The sequence below is a fragment of the Anas acuta genome, chromosome W, assembly GCF_963932015.1.
Source record: "Anas acuta chromosome W, bAnaAcu1.1, whole genome shotgun sequence".
Classification (NCBI taxonomy): domain Eukaryota; kingdom Metazoa; phylum Chordata; class Aves; order Anseriformes; family Anatidae; genus Anas; species Anas acuta.
This window is the reverse complement of record NC_089016.1, coordinates 20809916-20829026: the sequence shown is the minus strand read 5'-3', so window position 1 is coordinate 20829026 and position 19111 is coordinate 20809916. Positions and strand designations below refer to the sequence as shown.

General features: G+C 42.9%; 2 long non-coding RNA genes across 2 annotated transcripts in view; one reads left to right on the top strand and one right to left on the bottom strand.

Annotated features, from left to right (window-relative positions):
* The window catches only part of LOC137847055 (uncharacterized), a 310848-nt gene extending 296235 nt beyond the window's left edge, over positions 1–14613 (top strand). Inside the window, exon 3 of the long non-coding RNA XR_011090759.1 lies at positions 14586–14613. This is a non-coding gene — a long non-coding RNA (uncharacterized lncRNA). The remainder of the gene's footprint in view (positions 1–14585) is intronic.
* The window catches only part of LOC137847051 (uncharacterized), a 750318-nt gene that overhangs the window by 699298 nt on the left and 31909 nt on the right, over positions 1–19111 (bottom strand). The gene's annotated exons all lie outside the window — the stretch shown is intronic.

Here is a 19111-nt window from a genome sequence, read left to right as displayed (position 1 = left end):
CCAGGATCCGTCTTCTGCCCATGTATCTGGATCATAATAGGCAAACGCCTTCAGTCAAGGGGTTGGGCCCGCTTTCAGGGTCGATTCAGGCTTGTGTTACCGTTCAGCCTGTCAGGGTGATCCAGCTCCCGGAAAACTAATCACAGTTTTATATAGGTTTAAAAAAAAAGAGGTTCTTATGTTATTTTCTCGGGACAACCTGACCTTAGTGTGGGAGAAGTCCGGTCAAGGCCCTCTCACTCTGTGGTCAATACCCATAGGGGTTGCCTCCCTCGGTAGACCATACACACCGCAGTGGAGGGTCCTGCCCCGGTCTTGCCTTCTCCCTTTCCTCCCTTCAGGCTTGTCCCCTTTATTTGGCATCCTTAATTCATGCAGAGCCTCGTTGCCAGAATATTAGTTCTTCCTTAGCTTGAGTTTCAGTTTCCCAGGAGTGGACTCAACCCTCCATGTTTCAGTAGTTACTGGTCCTTTTATTCTGGATGCGTGGGTTCAACCCCTTTCTGCTGTTCTCACAGCTGTTTCAGTAGTAAGTAAAACAAGGTACAGTCCCTCCAAATGAGGATTCAATGATTCTTCCCTCCAAGTTTATTTATTAAGACCTTGTCTCCTGGTTGTATCTTATGAATAGCAAATCCTAAAGGTGGTGTTTGAGCCATCATTCCAATTTCTCTTAGCTCTTGTAATCTCCTTCCAATAGTAATTATATATTTCTGGATGCTACGATCCTCAACTACATTGTTCCCTAGAGGCATCCCTTGAGAATAAGGCATACCATATAACATTTCATATGGTGATAATCCAGTCTCACTGTATGGTTTAGTTGTTATGTTTAAAAGTGCCAATGGTAAGCTTATTTCGTTCAGGGCATTTGTGTCTCGATCATTAATTTAGCCAATTGTTGTTTTATTGTTTGATTCATTCTTTCTACTTTCCCTGAGCTTTGTGGGTGCCACATAGTATGGTATTCCCACTGAATACCTAATGATTGACATAATAATTTTATTATTTTAGAAGTCAAGTGTGTGCCCTGATCAGAATCAATGTACTGGATTATCCCATATCTAGTGTTATAAATGAAGTCTCATCTCAATCTGAATTTAGTAATATTTGTAAAAGAATATTTATAAATGTATAAAAGCTATAAAAGGCAAGTAAACAGCGCTGGATGTGCAGGGAGTCTACGCTCCATCAACACGCACACACAAACATCAAACATTGTAAATATATAGAACATTGCTTTTACATACTAAACCCGAGTATGCCTATACATACGTACAATCAGTAAAGGTAACAAACAATCCTTTAAATTCCATGACTTACTAAACTTGAGTACTCCTATACATATGTACAATCAGAAAAGGTAACAATCAATCCTTTAAGTTCCATGACTTAGTCTCCATTTTCCTGATTACAAACAACAGTCTCCATTTTCAATTACTTTTGAACAATGTCTTGCTTTAAGTTGTCAAGCAACTCGGTCTTCAGGCCTTATGTATCCCGATCTTCCCGGATCGAAGAAAAGCATATCCATCTCCTTTTCAAGGCCAATAGGGCCTGGGTCAAAAGGCACGTTCAGGTCAGCAGGGGGCGTAACAGCAAAGGCCTGCAATGGCTGTAGCAGCAGAGGGGCTGATGGCATAGCAATCGGATCAGTAAAGGAGCCCGCAGCTCCCTCACTATCTGGCAAGCCACATGTTAGTGATTGTGGCTCCACATGGCTCTTTAAGGCCTCAGAGATTGCTCGCCAGGTGCTGAGCAATCCCACTGCAACCTTGTCATTTTTAGTTGCAGATTCCCACACCCTGACCTCAATTTGGTCCCATGTTTCAGGATCATGAACTGTCCGATTGTTAATAAGGAGAATGAGCTGTAAGGTTACCAGGACAGTCTTTGTTTCTAAGGACGTATGATTCCCCATAATGCACAACTGCTTACCAGTGAGAGGCAGTTGCGTGCGCAGGTCCGCTTCTCTCAGCTGGAGCTTCTTCCAGCTCCGGTGCGCCTATTTCCAGCGACTTTCTGTACAAGCTTCTCTGAGCATTTGGTCAAGTTTGGCCGAACCTATCTTCATGAGGCAATCAATATGCCTGTTCCCGTCCTGGTCTCTGTTCTGCCAGCCTGTTTCTCTTCACTCCTTTTTCCTGATTCTTTATTGATGACATAACTTCATCGTGTTGCCTTTTTGTTTTTTTTTCTTGAGGGCAGGCTCCCCTCTTATACCCTTCTCTCCACAGCAGTTCTTTTCAAAACAACTTTTCATTGGTCAAACAACTTTCCATATAACAACAACAGCAAACACCCAGAAACATCCATGCCTTAATGGCTGGAGACAAGAGACCAGCTGGAGAACAAGAAACCCTGAGACTGCATGGAGTCTCCTGAATCACCCTTCTTGGTTCCCTCTAAACTCTTTTGTATTCCTGATGGCCTCATCCTTAAGAGTCTAATGTTATCTCAACCATGGGGCTTTCCAACCCCCATGGCCACATTCCCAAATCTCCCCTTTCTTTATTAATATCAACCATTTTCTCAACACGAATTACCACTCCATATATTACATATTGTTTAGTTTTCCATTGCATTTTCCATTGCAAAGTCGGTCCAAAAATTCAATAGGGGTTTCTTTTGGACCTTCTTGGAGCAGATTCTCAATTCCCAATTTAACCAGATTTTGGTATTTACCATTCATTATTTCCGGGGTGCCTATAGTCTCAGTGTGGGGTCAGTCAGGGGAATGCAATCGTCAACAGTTTACTGAGCAGTCCCTTTGGCAATCTGAGCTCACTCATAAACTCAGGTTGTTTTAAGGGTTAACTATTTTTCTGTTTCCGTGACAACTCTCGGACCATCATGGTCCCTCTGCCCCAGAGGGCTCACACTGGTGATTTTGAGATCCCAGCCTCCTGTTGAGGCAGAACTATTAACATTCCTATGTCCTCTTTCCCTGCTCATTCAACTTCAACAGCTCTGTTACATACTACATGCCACACCTTTTCCACAAAAATTTACATTTCAACAGGATCGAATTTCAAGCCAAATGCCAATTTTTCTCATGTACTTTGTTAGTAAGCCCATACAAAACAAGGAATCACTCCTGTGTATCCGTCAATATGGGGGTTTAAAAAGGTATTGAGGCCTAAATAAATTCGCTCTCCCCCTTCTTACCAAATTCCCAGGGCTCAAGCCCGAACCACCAAAGAAACGACTCTCTCCGTTCTACCGCTTTGATAATCAGTCAGCCCCCTCCCCCTCTCCAGTACTTGGGAAACTGACCAAACACCACAGCAAATACACCAACACTTCTCAACTGCTAGTTACTTAGATAATGCTCCCGCCTTTTTCTTGTCACACTCAAAGCATTTAAGAGTAAAAAAAGGATCACAAGATACACTGCCAGGCCTATATATTAGGTACCACCAATCAAAACTTGGATAAAACAGCCCTTCTTTTCAGTCTGTCACACACTTCGTTCGTCTCGGCCCACTCCCCTCGTGGAGAATATGGAACCACGGATTGGAACTCCACACTCGCTTCGCAGTGACGCTGCGTCTCACTCACACAGCACGATCATGCAATCACACAAAGAGGCCTCTAGCACATCTCATTCATACCACAAGGATATAATTTAGAATGATAACCAACCAAACAAGTATTGTCTCTGACTGTGTTCTTCGTGGAGTGACTTATTCCACTTGGTTTCAAACCCTTACACTTACACAAATACTTTCAACACAAAATACCTGGACATTTAAGAATAACACATACAATTATTAACACTCCAGTTAGTATCCCTCCAGCAGCTGAAAACATACCGTTTGTCTGCAGCTTCAGGAGATCTTTGTCTGCTCCTGCGGTGAGCGGCTGAGAGTGAAGTCCCCTCTGAGCAAAACACTCAGGGTGCACCTAGAGGCGTCCGCTCCGCAGCCGAGCAGAGTGTCTCCTGCCTGGCTCAGCAAAATGACTCACAGAAATATGACTCCACAATCAGTAAGATTGTAAAGTAGGTATGTTTATTGGATTCTGGGCGGCACAGGGTGGGGGGTTAGCCCCACCAATGTCGTGTGCCTAACATGGCATCTTGCTTTGGTTATAAAAGATCTGGTTCTCGGGGTCCAAGGGGCTCCTGTTATCTGGAGGTATAAGTGCAGCACAGGCACAGTACATTGCAAATGTAGCACATATTCATTCTTAATCAATCGCTCTCTAATTTCTAATTCCATGTTTCAGGTGCAGCATACTTGCTCTCTTCCGGATCCACAGGTATTCTACTATTAACAGGAATGTTCAAAGCCTGACAGACACAGTTCTCCGTGGACCCAAATATCGGCCAAAATACATGGAGTCTTAAGGGTTCTTTTGGTCATTCTATCATATAATACTGGACCATTTTTAATTTACTCTTTCATTTTCTGGGGCCCCTATCGCTCCAATTTCTAATCATTATTCCTAATGGACTTTCTGGTGGTATGTCTGGTAATTTGCTCCCTTTCTTCTGGTCCCTGGTCTTCGATTTTCTCTGACCCATCTAGGAATTTTACCATGGCAATTCCCACAGCCCTTGGTTACCTTACTAAGAGTGTCTTGCAGGGGGTTTAGGACCTATCACCCACCCATGAATCCTACAGGAATTGCTTCGGTCCTTCGTCGGCCAAGTCCCTTGCGGGAGATTGGAACCGTGGTTAGAAGACCTCCACACTCACTTTGGAACTAAGTTCTGTCTCAGTCACGCTCTTACACACACGGGCAACCGAATCCCACCCAACTGAACGGTATACTCCTTAAACACTTACGACTCCGTTGTCTTCATTCGGATCTTCGCGCGCAGAATTACAGGCAAAATACAGTGCTGCAGACGGCAAGGGAGCTCGTAAAAAAATCATAATCTTTGCTTACCTTTATTCAGGTTCAAGATGGCGTTAGTCCCGACCTGACTTGAACAGGAGCCACCAAATGGTGGGGCGCCCCTCCTAGATCAAATCAGAATTCAGGAACCAAAGCCCTCCTGGACGAGCCGCCATTTGTAATAAATGGCTCAGTCTTCAAAATAGGACTATCATCAAAGTTTACAATTTATTTAAGGAACAGAGGTAAGTAAACAGCACTGGGTGTGCCGGAAGCCTCTGCTCCAACAAGACGCACACCAGTTACATCAAGCAGCCGATTTTTATGCTCCTAGGCTAATATATATTCATTACTGTTATAAGTGAGACCACTCAAATTTTCTGGTCTATCAAAAGTGTTTTATTAATTAATCAATTAAGTAAGCAGGCACAAGCAAAACAGCGCTGGGCGGCTGGGGAGTCTCCACTTCACCACGACACGCAACTTCCCTTTCCAGTGTCTCTGTTTTATAGCATTCAAGTTCCGGCTTGTCGAGACTTGTGGAGACTTGTCGACTTGTCAACTTGTCGAGACTTGTTCTGAGGCTGCACAGTCTGTTGTTGGGGGTCGTTATTCTTCCTCTGGTGATCATGCATTGTGCTTGTGTTCAGGTGGGGGCAAAATAGGATGTCTTGCGGTGGGTGGGTGGTATCTTACAGAATCTTTGTTTTAACAAGGATGTTTACCCAACCCCCCTTCCCCATTTGTCCCCATGTCACAATGCCGTGAGTTGTGAAACCTTATCTCCTCAGTAGATTCTTTAAATTCTCAAGGACAATGAACAACCCCCCTACTAATTTATCAGAATTACTACTTCTAAAAAAAACCAGGGTTATTATAATTAGTTTCCAGAATCCAAACCCTCCTACTGGAGCATGCGTATCAGTCTCTGGTGGTCCCTCTGGGGGTCTCTTGTGCTGAAGGCTCATAGTCTTCCTCCCAGGCTTTTTTTCTTGTCCTTCTCCTTTGTCCATCTTGGCTGTATGTCAGAGACTTGTGCAGCGTCCCCTGCAAGCTTTGTCTTTTAGTCGTTCTTCAGCTCTCCGGGTCTCCTTAATCTCCTGGCCAGATATCAGAAACTTGCATAGTGTCCCATGCAATAGTCATAATAGTTAGCAGTTATTCTGAAACCCCCCAGATATCAGAGACTTCAAGGAAAAGCCTACAAATACATTTCCCTTCAAGCTCTCTATTGACATGAATTGCTAAAACATTCCTTTGCAAGATACAAGAGCTGTATACATTAACCACTCTGTTTTTCTTAGACTTGTGGTTATACAAGGGTATGTAAGACAGAAGGTCACATTCATCATACCATGTGGCCCTAGCCTAGGGCCATATTGACACGAATCAGATGAACACATTTTGCAATATCCTCCCACACACCTTGCTGCCCACCACCACACTGTCTCAGGGTGGATTCGTGGGTGGTATTCTTAACTGTTTAACCTTAGGGAAAAAAAGCACCACCAACAAGGACAACAAAACAAACAAACAAACAAACTGTTGCATTAAGGTGTGTAGCCGATTAAACGTTATGGATCTGGTCGGATTTACCAATAACGCATTAACCGTTATGGGTCTGTTCAGATTCAGAGCACTGAACTACCCCGGTCACGGATTCACCAATGACATATAACCACCGTTACTCTAGTCGCGTTTAATGAGAACTGTCACGACTAAGAACAATGCAATCAAGGGCATAAATTTATTACAGCAACAGGTACACAGGTTCTTTGGATTGGCAGCGATAGTTACTGTCTGCAAAAGCAAGCTAGCATGCATGAAATACACAAGTGACACAGGCGCACAGCCTGGAAATTAACATGTTAAAAGGACACAAAGACTCTATAGAGATTTCTAAGTTTCCGCGGAGACACACAGTATAACCAAGTGTTCAAATCTCACCCAAAGGTGTCCCAATGAGGGGAGGAAGAGAGGCTCAGCCCGTTGACTGGTCCCAGGAGTCAGGAGGTCCTCGGGATGGTATCTTCCCTGACGGTGGTATCTTCCCTGACGGTGGTATCTTCCCTGACGGTGGTACCTTCCCTGACGGTGGTACCTTCCCTAACATCCCCTCTCTCTTAGGCCAATTTATATTATTTTCTATCTTTTAGGTGGAGCTTGAGTGACTCTAGTCAAGCATATCTTAATTATGATTGATGACAAGTTTTCTCATCTCCATTTAAAGGTATAGGCTCTGAGAAATTCAGAGTGCATGCTCAGTGAGGGGTGGTCACACCTTGGAGGTGGGTAGCTTTTGGGATGGAGATGTGTTTTGGTATTATAATGATATTATAATGAGCAAAAGTACACTAGGGTACAGCATTTGTCAAAACATGACAGGTCCTTGGCTCAGGGTAGCAAAAAGTTCAGCTTATTGGTCTCGGTGTGCACAAGAACAATCGAGTCCCCACCTGGTCACAGAGCCTGGACATGGTGTCTCCACTCCACTCTACACTCCACACTGTTCCTTAGTGTCGTGGTTTAACCCGGCCGGCAGCTAAACACCACGCAGCCGTTCGCTCACCCTCCCCCCTCCCTCTCTGGGATGGGGGAGAGAAATGGAAAGTGAAGCCCGTGAGTTGAGATAAAGACAGTTTAATAAGACAGGAAAATAATAATAACAAAAAAAATAATAATAACAACAATAATAATACAATGGTGATAATAGGAAAGTAATAATAATATGTACAAACAAGTGATGCACAATGCAAATGCTCACCACCCGCTGACCGATGCCCAGCCTAACCCCGAGCAGTCCGGCCCCCTCCCCCCGGCTAGCCACCCCTATATATTGTTTAGCATGACGTCAGATGGTATGGAATACCCCTTTGGCTAGTTTGGGTCACCTGTCCTGGGTCTGTCCCCTCCCAGCTCTTACTGCACCCCCAGCCTGCCCGTTGGCAGGACAGAGCAAAAGGCTGAGATGTCCTTGGCTTGGTATAAGCACTGCTCTACAACAATTAAAGCATCGGGGTGTTATCAGCACTCTTCTCATCCTAAGCCAAAACACAGCATTCCACCAGCTACTAGGAAGAAAATTAATTCTGTTCTAACTGAAACCAGGACACTTAGAATCAGCACACCGCATTCCCCCAGCGTGATAGCATCTAAGGTTGGAAGCCTAGGGAACACTTAGGTAATGCAGCTATGCCCTACCCTGAAAGTCTCTTCAATGCTGTACATTTTCTTTAAAATGTGAATGTTAGTTTTATTTTCTTGGTTACTTTAAGCTATTGCACCACACAAACAAACAAACAAAAACAAAAAAAACATTCTGAAGACCTAGCAATAGGAGTATGCTAGTTAGCCATGGATGTTCACAACACTCAAAAGCTATTGTAATTGACCCATAGAGAAAGAAGGCGGTGGTACCATTCCTGATATCGTCCACAAACTGAATTCCAAAGAAGGAAAAACAGAGAGCGTAGTTGTTAATATTCTCCAAGAGATAGTTCCCAAATGACAGAGATAGCTATGTAGGGCCCAAATACCAAATTAGGCTCAAGGCCAGTGCTTTACAGTGCAGAGAATTGGAAAAACACACATACACACAAAAACAAAACAAAACAAAACAAACAAACAAACAAAAAAACACAAGAAAAAAACAGGCTTCAACAGACTCTCAGATCTGATCTATTGTAGAAGGGAGAACATGGCATGGATCACATAAAACAGGATCACATGGAAAAGTATTAAGAGCAAATTAGACAACACTGCTACTAGCAACTGTTAACTATGATAGTTTTAAGTTTCCCTCTAAAGTGCTCTGATCAAATACATTTTTATCTCAACCTTTCGAGCCCCACGTTGGGTGCCAAAAAGGACTGTGGTGGTTTTACCCTGCTGTGCAGATAAACTCCACCACAACACAAAAAGAACTTATTTTTCAAAAGAAGAGGGGGAGAAGAAAGTATGGTAGAAAGAAAAGAAAAAAAAAAAAAAGCTCACATGTTAAGATAAGGATAATTTAAATACAGGAAAAGAAAAAGAAAATAAAACAAGCAAAGGCCACACAGAAGCACAGTATGAAGGAAAAAACAAATTCTCTACTTCTTATCAACGAGCAATGTTCGGCTATGTCTTGGGAAGCAGGGCCTCAATACACATAGCAGTTGTTTGGGAGGACAGACATCTTCATAATGAGAGCCCCCCCCCCCCCACACACACTTCTCCTTCCCCTTTCCCACCTTTTATTGCTGAGTGGGATATTATATGGTATGTAATATCCCTCTGGTGGGTTTAGGTCAGCTGTTCTGGTGATATCCCCTCCCGACTTCTTGCCCACCCCCAGCCTACTGGCTCTTGGGGGGCTTTGGAGGGAAGCTTGATGCTGTGCCAGCACTGCTTAGCAATAGACAAAACATTGGTGTGATAGCAGGGCTGCTCTAGCTGCAAGTGCAGAGCACAACACTGTATGGGCTGCTGCAGGGAACGTTAACTCCATTCTGCCAGACCCACTACAGGAGGGCATCATGTTCTTTGTGGATAATGGAAGAACAAGAAGTGTAAGAATAAAGGAAGTTTACCTGAAGTTGTAAATCTTGTATGTTTTGAGTATTTACCTCTGCTTCTCAATGAATGCTTTAACAACTCTAAAATTAAAGTAGCTCTATAATGTGTTGCCACAGAAAAGTACAGATGATGTAATTGTACAGCAACTTTGAAGAGCTTTAGAGGCAAATTAGTGACTGATTCTATAACACACTTAATTCTGTTAATTATTCCATTTTTTTGTAGAAATAATCAGTATAAATGTTTATCATTGTCCTGGTTTTGGCTAGGACAGAGGTAATTTTCCTCCTAGTAGCTGGTAGGGTGCTGGTAGGGTGCTGGTTCCTCCTAGTAGCTGGCTGGGATTTAGGATGAGAATAATGTTGATAACACGCTGATGTTTTAGTTGTTGCAGAGCAGTGCTTACACAAAGCCAAGGACTTCTCAGCTTCTCACACTGTCTCAGGACTGTCACAGTGGGCAGGCTGGGGATGCAGCAGGAGCTCGGAGGTGACAGAACCAGAACAGCTGACCCAAATTGGCCGAAGGGGTATTCCATACCATCTGACATCATGCTGAACAATTAATATGGGGTGGCTGGCCAGGGTGGGGAGACCAGCTGCTCCGGGACAGGGTGGGCATCTGTCAGCGGGTGGTAAGCAATTGCATTGTGCATCACTTGTTTCATACATATTATTATTAGTAGTGCTATTATCATTATTATTATTTTCCTTTCTTTTCTACCCTAATAAATTGTCTCTATCTCAACCCACAAGCTTTCATTTTATTTTTTTTTCCGAATCTCTCCCCCATCCCAGAGACGGAGGTGGGGGAGGGTGAGCCAACTGCTGTGTGGTGTTTAGCTGCTGGCCAAGTTAAACCACTACAGTCTTTTTGGTGCCTGACATGGGGCCCAAAGGGTTGAGATAATGACAGATCTGACCAGATCATCTTAAAACAAAATTGTTATAAGCATTAGACCAGTTTAATAGTTGCTAATCACAATGTTAATTTTTTTGATCTCAGGTCTGCCATGCTTGTTTTCCAAATTGAGTTATATAGCACATTAATTACTGTATGTGTTCCCTGTCTTTCTGCTTATCATTTCTGGGGGCTGGTATAGGGTTATTATTTTGCTGTACTGTGTAACGCTGGCTTATGATTATGATTAAATTACTGTTCAAGAGACTAATCTGGTATTTGTACTCAACATTGCCATCAACTCCATACTTTGGAAGCCCTATCTCAGAAACTATTAATAATTACATCTTTTGCCCTTTTTCTTTGGGAAGCCAATCTATGGAGGGGATGGGGGAGATGTTTTTTCCCACTTGTTCACTCTCCCTTTCTCCTTCACCTCCCCCTTCTCTTCCAGGTGAGTTACAATAATTCTTCAAATCTTTGAATATCCTTGGGATGTTCAGACCAGCACATTCACACTGTTATGTCTCCCGAATGCATTTCAGGTTTTAAGGTTAAACAACTACTTAGGAATGCCATTCAGAGATCTGTCCTGAGGCAGCATAGATAAGAGTGGCAGGGAGTGTGGGCAGATATGGGCAGGCATCTAGAGGGAAGTCGGTCAAGGGAAGTGATTGTCCAGTTCTACTCTGCGCTGGTGCGGCCTCACCTTGAGCACTGTGAGCAGTTTTGGGCACCGAAATACAAAAAGGACATGAACTTACTATTGGAGAGTGTCCAGAGAAGGGCTACAAAGATGGTGAAGGGCCAAGAAGGGAAGACATATGAGGAGCAGCTGATGTCACTTGGCCTGTTCAGCCTGGAAAAGAGGAGGCTGAGGGGAGACCTAATCGCAGTCTACAGCTTCCTCAAGAGGGGGAGCAGAGCGGCAGGCACCGATCTATTCTCTCTGGTGACCAGCGATAGGACCCTAGGGAATGGAGTCAAGCAGTGACCAGTGAGGTTCAGGTTGGATATCAGGAAAAGGTTCTTCACCGTGAGGGTGATTGCACACTGGAAAAGACTCTCCAGGGATGTATTCATGGCACCAAGCTTTTCGGAGTTTAAGAAGCTTTTGGACTATACTCTCAGTCATATGGTCTGAATTTTTGGGTAGACCTGTGTGGAACCAGGAGTTGGACTGGATGATCCTTGTGGTTCCCTTCCAACTCGGGATATTCTATGATTCTATTCTGTGATACTATGAACTCATGCCACTGCTGAGTGCTGCAGTGCCGGACATGCTAGAACTCCAGTACGAACTGGAATCAAAGACAGTCAAGTGGTACGCCACAATTGATATCGCTAATGCATTTTTCTCCATCCCTCTAGCAGCAGAGTACAGGCCACAGTTTGCTTTTACTTCGACGGGTGTCCAATTCACCTGGAATCAAATTCCCCAGGGATAGAAACACAGCCCTACCATTTGCCACGGACTGATTTAGTCTGCACTGGAGCAGGGGGAAGCTCCTGAACACCTGCAGTACATCGATGACATAATCGTGCAGGGTTACAAAGCAGAGGAAGTATTTGAGAAAGGGAATAAAATAGTCCAAATCCTTCTGAAAGCCGGTTTTGCCATAAAACAAAATAAAGTCAAAGGACCTGCACGAGAGATCCAGTTTTTTAGGAATAAAATGGCAAGATGGACGCCGTCAAATCCGAATGGATGTGATTAACAAAATAACAGCTATGTCTCCACCAAGTAGCAAAAAAAGAAACACAAACTTTCCTAGGTGTTGTGGGTTTATGGAGAATGCACATCCCAAATTACAGTCTGATTGTAAGCCTGTTCTATCAGGTGACCCATAAGAAGTACGATTTCAAATGGGGCCCTGAGCAACAACAAGCCTTTGAACAAATTAAATGGGAGATAGTTCATGCAGTAGCCATTGGGTCACTCCAAAGAGGACCAGATGTAAAGAATGTGCTCTAAACCACAGTTGGGGAGAATGACCCCACCTGGAGCCTCTGTCAGAAAGCTCCAGAGGAAACTTGAGCTCGACACCTTGGGTTTTTGAGTCAAGGATACAGAGGATCTGAGGTCTGCCACACGGCAACCAAAAAGCAGATATTGGCAGTGTATGAAGGTGTTTGATCTGCTTTGGAGGTTGTTAGAAATGGCTCATTCTTCAAAATAGGATTAAATAAAAAAATAGGATTTATTAAAAGAATAGAGGTAAGCAAACAGCGCTGGGTGCACCGGGAGTCTCCGCTCAGTGGGAGGGACCATACCAGGTACTCCTTACCACTTACACTGCAATAAAGATCAGAGAACAAAGTTCTTGGATCCACCATTCTCGAGTGAAGAAAGCTCCAGAGACCCCTTGGAAAGTAACACTAGGTGATCACGAGCTGAAACTAAGGATCGCTCGCACAAAATGAGTATACTCAGGATGATATGTGTTAAAAAAAAGGCTGGTAATCATACTGGTAATTCAAGGATCAGAGAATGTCTTTGGGGAAGAGGGGCAGAACGGGTGGCCTTAGACTCAGGCATATAAAAAGGCCAATGGATATTATAGATATCCATCACCCAAGGAGTTAAATCTGTCAATGGTGGTCATGCACGATACAAAAGTCTATTTAGAAAATGAATGGAGCTGGGATAATAAAACAGGGTTTCCGCAGCTTTGTGGAAGAGTAGGCCAAGAAATAAAAATAGGTTGTAGATTAATTAATGTATCCAACTACCAAACAGTTTTTGAAATATCAATAAAAAACGAGGGTGGGAAGGAAACTCAGGAAATGTGTCAACCCAGGAGGGATTGTTGGTTGAATTTCACCTTAGAATCACCAACCTTAGTGTGGTGCATGTGGGCAGGGAGGTGTGGGGAAAGACTGGGGTGCGGGTTGACGTTCCAAATTCAGATAAATACAGAAGGCCTCTCCACCCCTAGGCCCCATCTTAGAACCAAATTAACTACCTCAACTAACCTCCTACCGCCCGAAGCACCAGCTAAGTCTGGGCATAAAATTTATGGGATTGGTCCATATGTGGTAAGAAACACAGACCAACAGCTACTGTTATTTAATCCGGAATGATTCCTTAAAAGGGTTGAATTAAAAATGCAGACTAATATCTCAGGGATCCAAACAAGGTGCTCCCCTTTCCTAAAGACATCATTCGATGGATGGATGGCATGGTTACAAAAACGGAAGTACCTTAGAGGAAAGAGAGATGTGACTGGGATACTAGGTAAAGGCTTGGGAGTCTTAAACAGAATAGACTCAGAAATATTAATGAATAAATTGGCTACTACCACAAGTGATTTGACAAAATTAAAACAGCCCTTACAGTCATCCTTATTAGCATTAGGGACTAGCCAATGGCAGGTGTCAAAAGTATTACTGAAGATGGAAGAGACTAGGGACCAAGACCATAGAGTAATAATTGATGCACTCAGCACAGCTCAAAATAATATATCTTTAGCACTTAGCTGTATACAAGCACAGTTATAGATGCAGGCAACAGTGGCTCTGATCATTAGAGAAGGGAGTGAAAGCGTCTTCCCGATTGAAGTCCAAAAGGTTGTTTGGAATAGCGTTACTGATTTTGAGAGGAAATATCAATCCTAGTGGACTCTAGTAAATTTTACCTATGATCCCATTGCTATCATGGCTACAGCCTTTGTGCTTACTATACAAAATGACACAGTTTATGTTATTCATCCTATTATAGCACTGGGATTAAACCATGAGGAGATGGTGCTCTACCTTTCAGAGCATGGGCAAGAATGGTGAATGGGAAATGGCAAACTGTAAATCTGGAATCATGTGTTACCCGGGAACAACAAGGGTTCATCTGCAAAAGCAATACAATTGATGCACAGGATGTATGTCTTGATACTGAACAAGGTGTCTACCACTTTGAAATTCACCCAAATACTGGTCAAAAAAACATACTTGTATATATTGGGCAGGGTTGTGTGTGTTTAAGAACGGTTTGCGCTCTTGTAGTAGTAAATAGGGAATTTTTCTCTCTCAGAAATCATTCTAACTTCTGTATTTGTAACTTTGTTAGGATTGTTGGATGTGATTTTCTGTATCTAGCACCGGTAGTATCCCACCAGCTGATCAAGGCGAATTATACCATGTATCATAAGTTATTACCAACACCTATTGGAATGAATCTCAGGTTGGTAAGACAATTGGTTAAACATCAAGATTTAATTAAGATCCTAAAAGATATCCAGGGGAATGGTGAAAAGACTTTAATAACCGTTCATTATGACACCAAGGAGATAAATAGAGTTTTGCAAAGAGTGAAACAGGAGGGGGACCATCACTGGTGGAATACATTCCTAGGATGGTCCCCAGCAGCTACAGGGTTCCTAAATAGACTATGTCATCCAATTATTATCTTGCTAATACTGGTTGGGGTAAGCCTGGTGCTATCACTCATATTACTGATTTGGAATTGTAAAATACTGTGATGACTGTCTGTACTTACTTCAGTATCTTTGGCTTACGGTGTGGCATTAAGAGATTCTTACCGAAGGAGTTGGGAAACTTTACTATGAGTAAAAGAATTTACTTACTTTTTAGAAAAGGGGGGACTCAAAAGGAAGATAAGAGAATCTTAGTAGATGGGATGCTGATTAATGAATACCTAGATTGCTATATTGAACTAGCAGATGTTGCTGCTAACTACTGTACAAACCAACTGGAGCAAGAAGTTTTGGGGCACCTCACAAAGGGTAACTCCCAATGAAGATGGAGAAACTGTCTCAAGAACCATCTAGAACTGCTCCTGTGGTTTGGACAAGAGCCAAGGACCCAAAGAGCAAGCGCCAGAAGAAAAGGTAAAAAGTTCAGATACGAGAGGAAGGAAGAGCCTTACTTCATCTCAAGAGACCACCTGAGACAACCACCAGAGATAAGTATGCAGGTACGGATGGGAGGACCACATGTATGTTATATATGGAGTGGTAATTCGTGTAGAGAAAATGGTTGATATTAATAAAGAAGGGGGAGATGTGGGAGTGTGGCCATGGGGGTTGGAAAGCCCCATGGTTGAGATAACATTAGACTCTTAACGATGAGGCCATCAGGAATATAAAAGAGTTTAGAGGCTGGAGAACAAGAGACCAGCTGGAGAACAAGAAACCAGAGACTGCATGGAGTCTCCTGAATCACCCTTCTTGGTTCCCTCTAAACTCTTTTACATTCCAACTGTGAGAAACACTCCATAGCCAATATCTTAGGCTCAGGCAAGGATCTCAGTGAAGTAGTAATTTATTCGTGATTGCAATGGCAGGCACCCCACAAGCAGGAGAGCACCCCTATTAGTTCCAAAACACCGTTTATATACTTTTTGACAACAGGACCCTCCCCTGTTTCCCCACTGAGTGGGTAATCCAGGTTCACAATCTATCTGATGCTTCACAAACAATGCATGGCCTTCAGTTGCCGGCCTGTTAAATTTCAAATTTCTTTTGACATTTTTACTGCTTGAAGTGGTAATGTTTCTTCACTTATCTGACTTGACTGAACACCGTGATTTTCACCTAATTGTCCTAAGGAGTCTGTTTGTCTGCATTTTAAAAGGTCGCCTGCTAAGGTTTCTTATCACTATAAGCATATCTCAATACCACATTCCTTTCCACTAAACAATGTAACTGCAAAAACAGCATTTCTATTCCCACAATTCCCTCCTTTTCTTCTTTATAAACTGTTGATTTTTGCAAAACTTTTCTCTAAGGTGTAATTTGGTAGATATCTTCCTCTTCTTCACTTTCTCTGCTTTCCATCTCCTTATCATCACCTTATCTGAGTAAGGTGGTGGCTCATCCATGGTCATTTGTTTCAATAGTGCAGTTTCAGGTAACCACTGTACTAGTCCTCTTACACAGGGGATAATGCAGCAACTGTTATATATGGAGTGGTAATTCGTGTGGTTGGTTGGTTAAGATGGTTGATATTAATAAAGAAGGGGGAGATGTGGGAGTGTGGCCATGGGGGTCAGAAAGCTCCATGGTTGGTGATAACATCAGACTCTTAACAATGAGGCCATCAGGAATGTAAAAGAGTTTAGAGGGAACAAAGAAGGGTGATTCAGGAGACTCCATGCAGTCTTGTTCTCCACAGGGTTACTTGTTCTCCAGCCATTAAGGCATGATTTTCACCTAATTGTCCTAAGGAGTCTGGTTGTCTGCATTTTATGAGGTCGCCAGCTAATGTTTCTTATCACTGTAAGCATATCTCAATACCACATTCTTTTCCTCTAAACAATGTAACTCTGCAAAAACATTTCTATTCCCACAAAGAGCCATGTGGGACCACAGTCAGAAACATGTGGTTTGCCAGACAGTGAGGGAGCTGCGGGCTCGTTTACTGATCCGAATGCTACGCCATCGGCCCCTCTGCTGCTACAGCCATCAAAGGCTTTTGCTGTTGCGCCCCCTGGTGACCTGGACATTCCTTTTGATCCAGGCCCTATAGGCCCTGAGAAGGAGCCAGGTCTGTTTCCCTTCAGTCCGGGGGGAATAGGGTACATAGGGCCTGAAGGATGAGCTTCTTAACAACTTAAAGCAAGATATACTCTTCCCACGACTAGCCCTGGAACTTGCTGGAGTTTGTAATCAAGAAAAGGAATGGAAAATAGAGACTGTTATATGATATGAACAGTTTATTTAGCAGTGTTTTCAACTTGCGATGTGTGCGCTCAACAATGGCTTGACCCATGGGGGAATGAGGCACCGTGGCACCGTGTCAAGTGTATACAGTAAAAAATAATAATAAGTTATCACGGATTTGGGGTAGGATGTTTGAAGAAACCAGTCTTCCAGCAGTATTGGACAATAAATGGCACAGAAACTATAGTAATGCTGATTCATAGTGGAACAAACAATTTGTGAACAGCATATGCCAACACAAATGTGCTTGTACCTGTTATAAATGAAGATACAACTCAATTTGAATTTAGTAATATTTATAAAAGGCAAATAAACAGTGCTGAGTGTGTGGGGAGTCTAAGCTCCACCAACACGTACACACAACTGTCGAACTTTCTAAATATATATAGAACATTACTTTTACATATTCATAAGAAACCCGAGTACGCATATACATATGTACAATCAGAAAAGGTATCAATTGAAACATAGACATAGCAAAGTTTTCAGAATTCTGGGAAGTGTTTAACAAACAATCCTTTAAGTTTATTACTATTAATGTCCATTACTGGGGGAGCATAGTTGGAGATGGCAATCCCGGTTGAAGTGCTCCCATATCTTCCATGACTTCATTAATTTTTCTCAGATCATATAACAGTCTCTATTTTCCATTCCTTTTCTTGATTACAAACTCCAGCAAGTTCCAGGGCTAGTCGTGGGAAGAGTATATCTTGCTTTAAGTTGTTAAGAAGCTCATCCTTCAGGCCCTATGTACCCTATTCCCCCCGGACTGAAGGGAAACAGACCTGGCTCCTTCTCAGGGCCTATAGGGCCTGGATCAAAAGGAATGTCCAGGTCACCAGGGGGCGCAACAGCAAAAGCCTTTGATGGCTGTAGCAGCAGAGGGGCCGATGGCGTAGCATTCGGATCAGTAAACGAGCCCGCAGCTCCCTCACTGTCTGGCAAACCACATGTTTCTGACTGTGGTCCCACATGGCTCTTTGTGGGAATAGAAATGTTTTTGCAGAGTTACATTGTTTAGAGGAAAAGAATGTGGTATTGAGATATGCTTACAGTGATAAGAAACATTAGCTGGCGACCTCATAAAATGCAGACAACCAGACTCCTTAGGACAATTAGGTGAAAATCATGCCTTAATGGCTGGAGAACAAGTAACCCTGTGGAGAACAAGACTGCATGGAGTCTCCTGAATCACCCTTCTTTGTTCCCTCTAAACTCTTTTACATTCCTGATGGCCTCATTGTTAAGAGTCTGATGTTATCACCAACCATGGAGCTTTCTGACCCCCATGGCCACACTCCCACATCTCCCCCTTCTTTATTAATATCAACCATCTTAACCAACCAACCACACGAATTACCACTCCATATATAACAGTTGCTGCATTATCCCCTGTGTAAGAGGACTAGTACAGTGGTTACCTGAAACTGCACTATTGAAACAAATGACCATGGATGAGCCACCACCTTACTCAGATAAGGTGATGATAAGGAGATGGAAAGCAGAGAAAGTGAAGAAGAGGAAGATATCTACCAAATTACACCTTAGAGAAAAGTTTTGCAAAAATCAACAGTTTATAAAGAAGAAAAGGAGGGAATTGTGGGAATAGAAATGCTGTTTTTGCAGTTACATTGTTTAGTGGAAAGGAATGTGGTATTGAGATATGCTTATAGTGATAAGAAACCTTAGCAGGCGACCTTTTAAAATGCAGACAAACAGACTCCTTAGGACAATTAGGTGAAAATCACGGTGTTCAGTCAAGTCAGATAAGTGAAGAAACATTACCACTTCAAGCAGTAAAAATGTCAAAAGAAATTTGAAATTTAACAGGCCGGCAACTGAAGGCCATGCATTGTTTGTGAAGCATCAGATAGATTGTGAACCTGGATTACCCACTCAGTGGGGAAACAGGGGAGGGTCCTGTTGTCAAAAAGTATATAAACGGTGTTTTGGAACTAATAGGGGTGCTCTCCTGCTTGTGGGGTGCCTGCCATTGCAATCACGAATAAATTACTACTTCACTGAGATCCTTGCCTGAGCCTAAGATATTGGCTATGGAGTGTTTCTCACAGTTGGAATGTAAAAGAGTTTAGAGGGAACCAAGAAGGGTGATTCAGGAGACTCCATGCAGT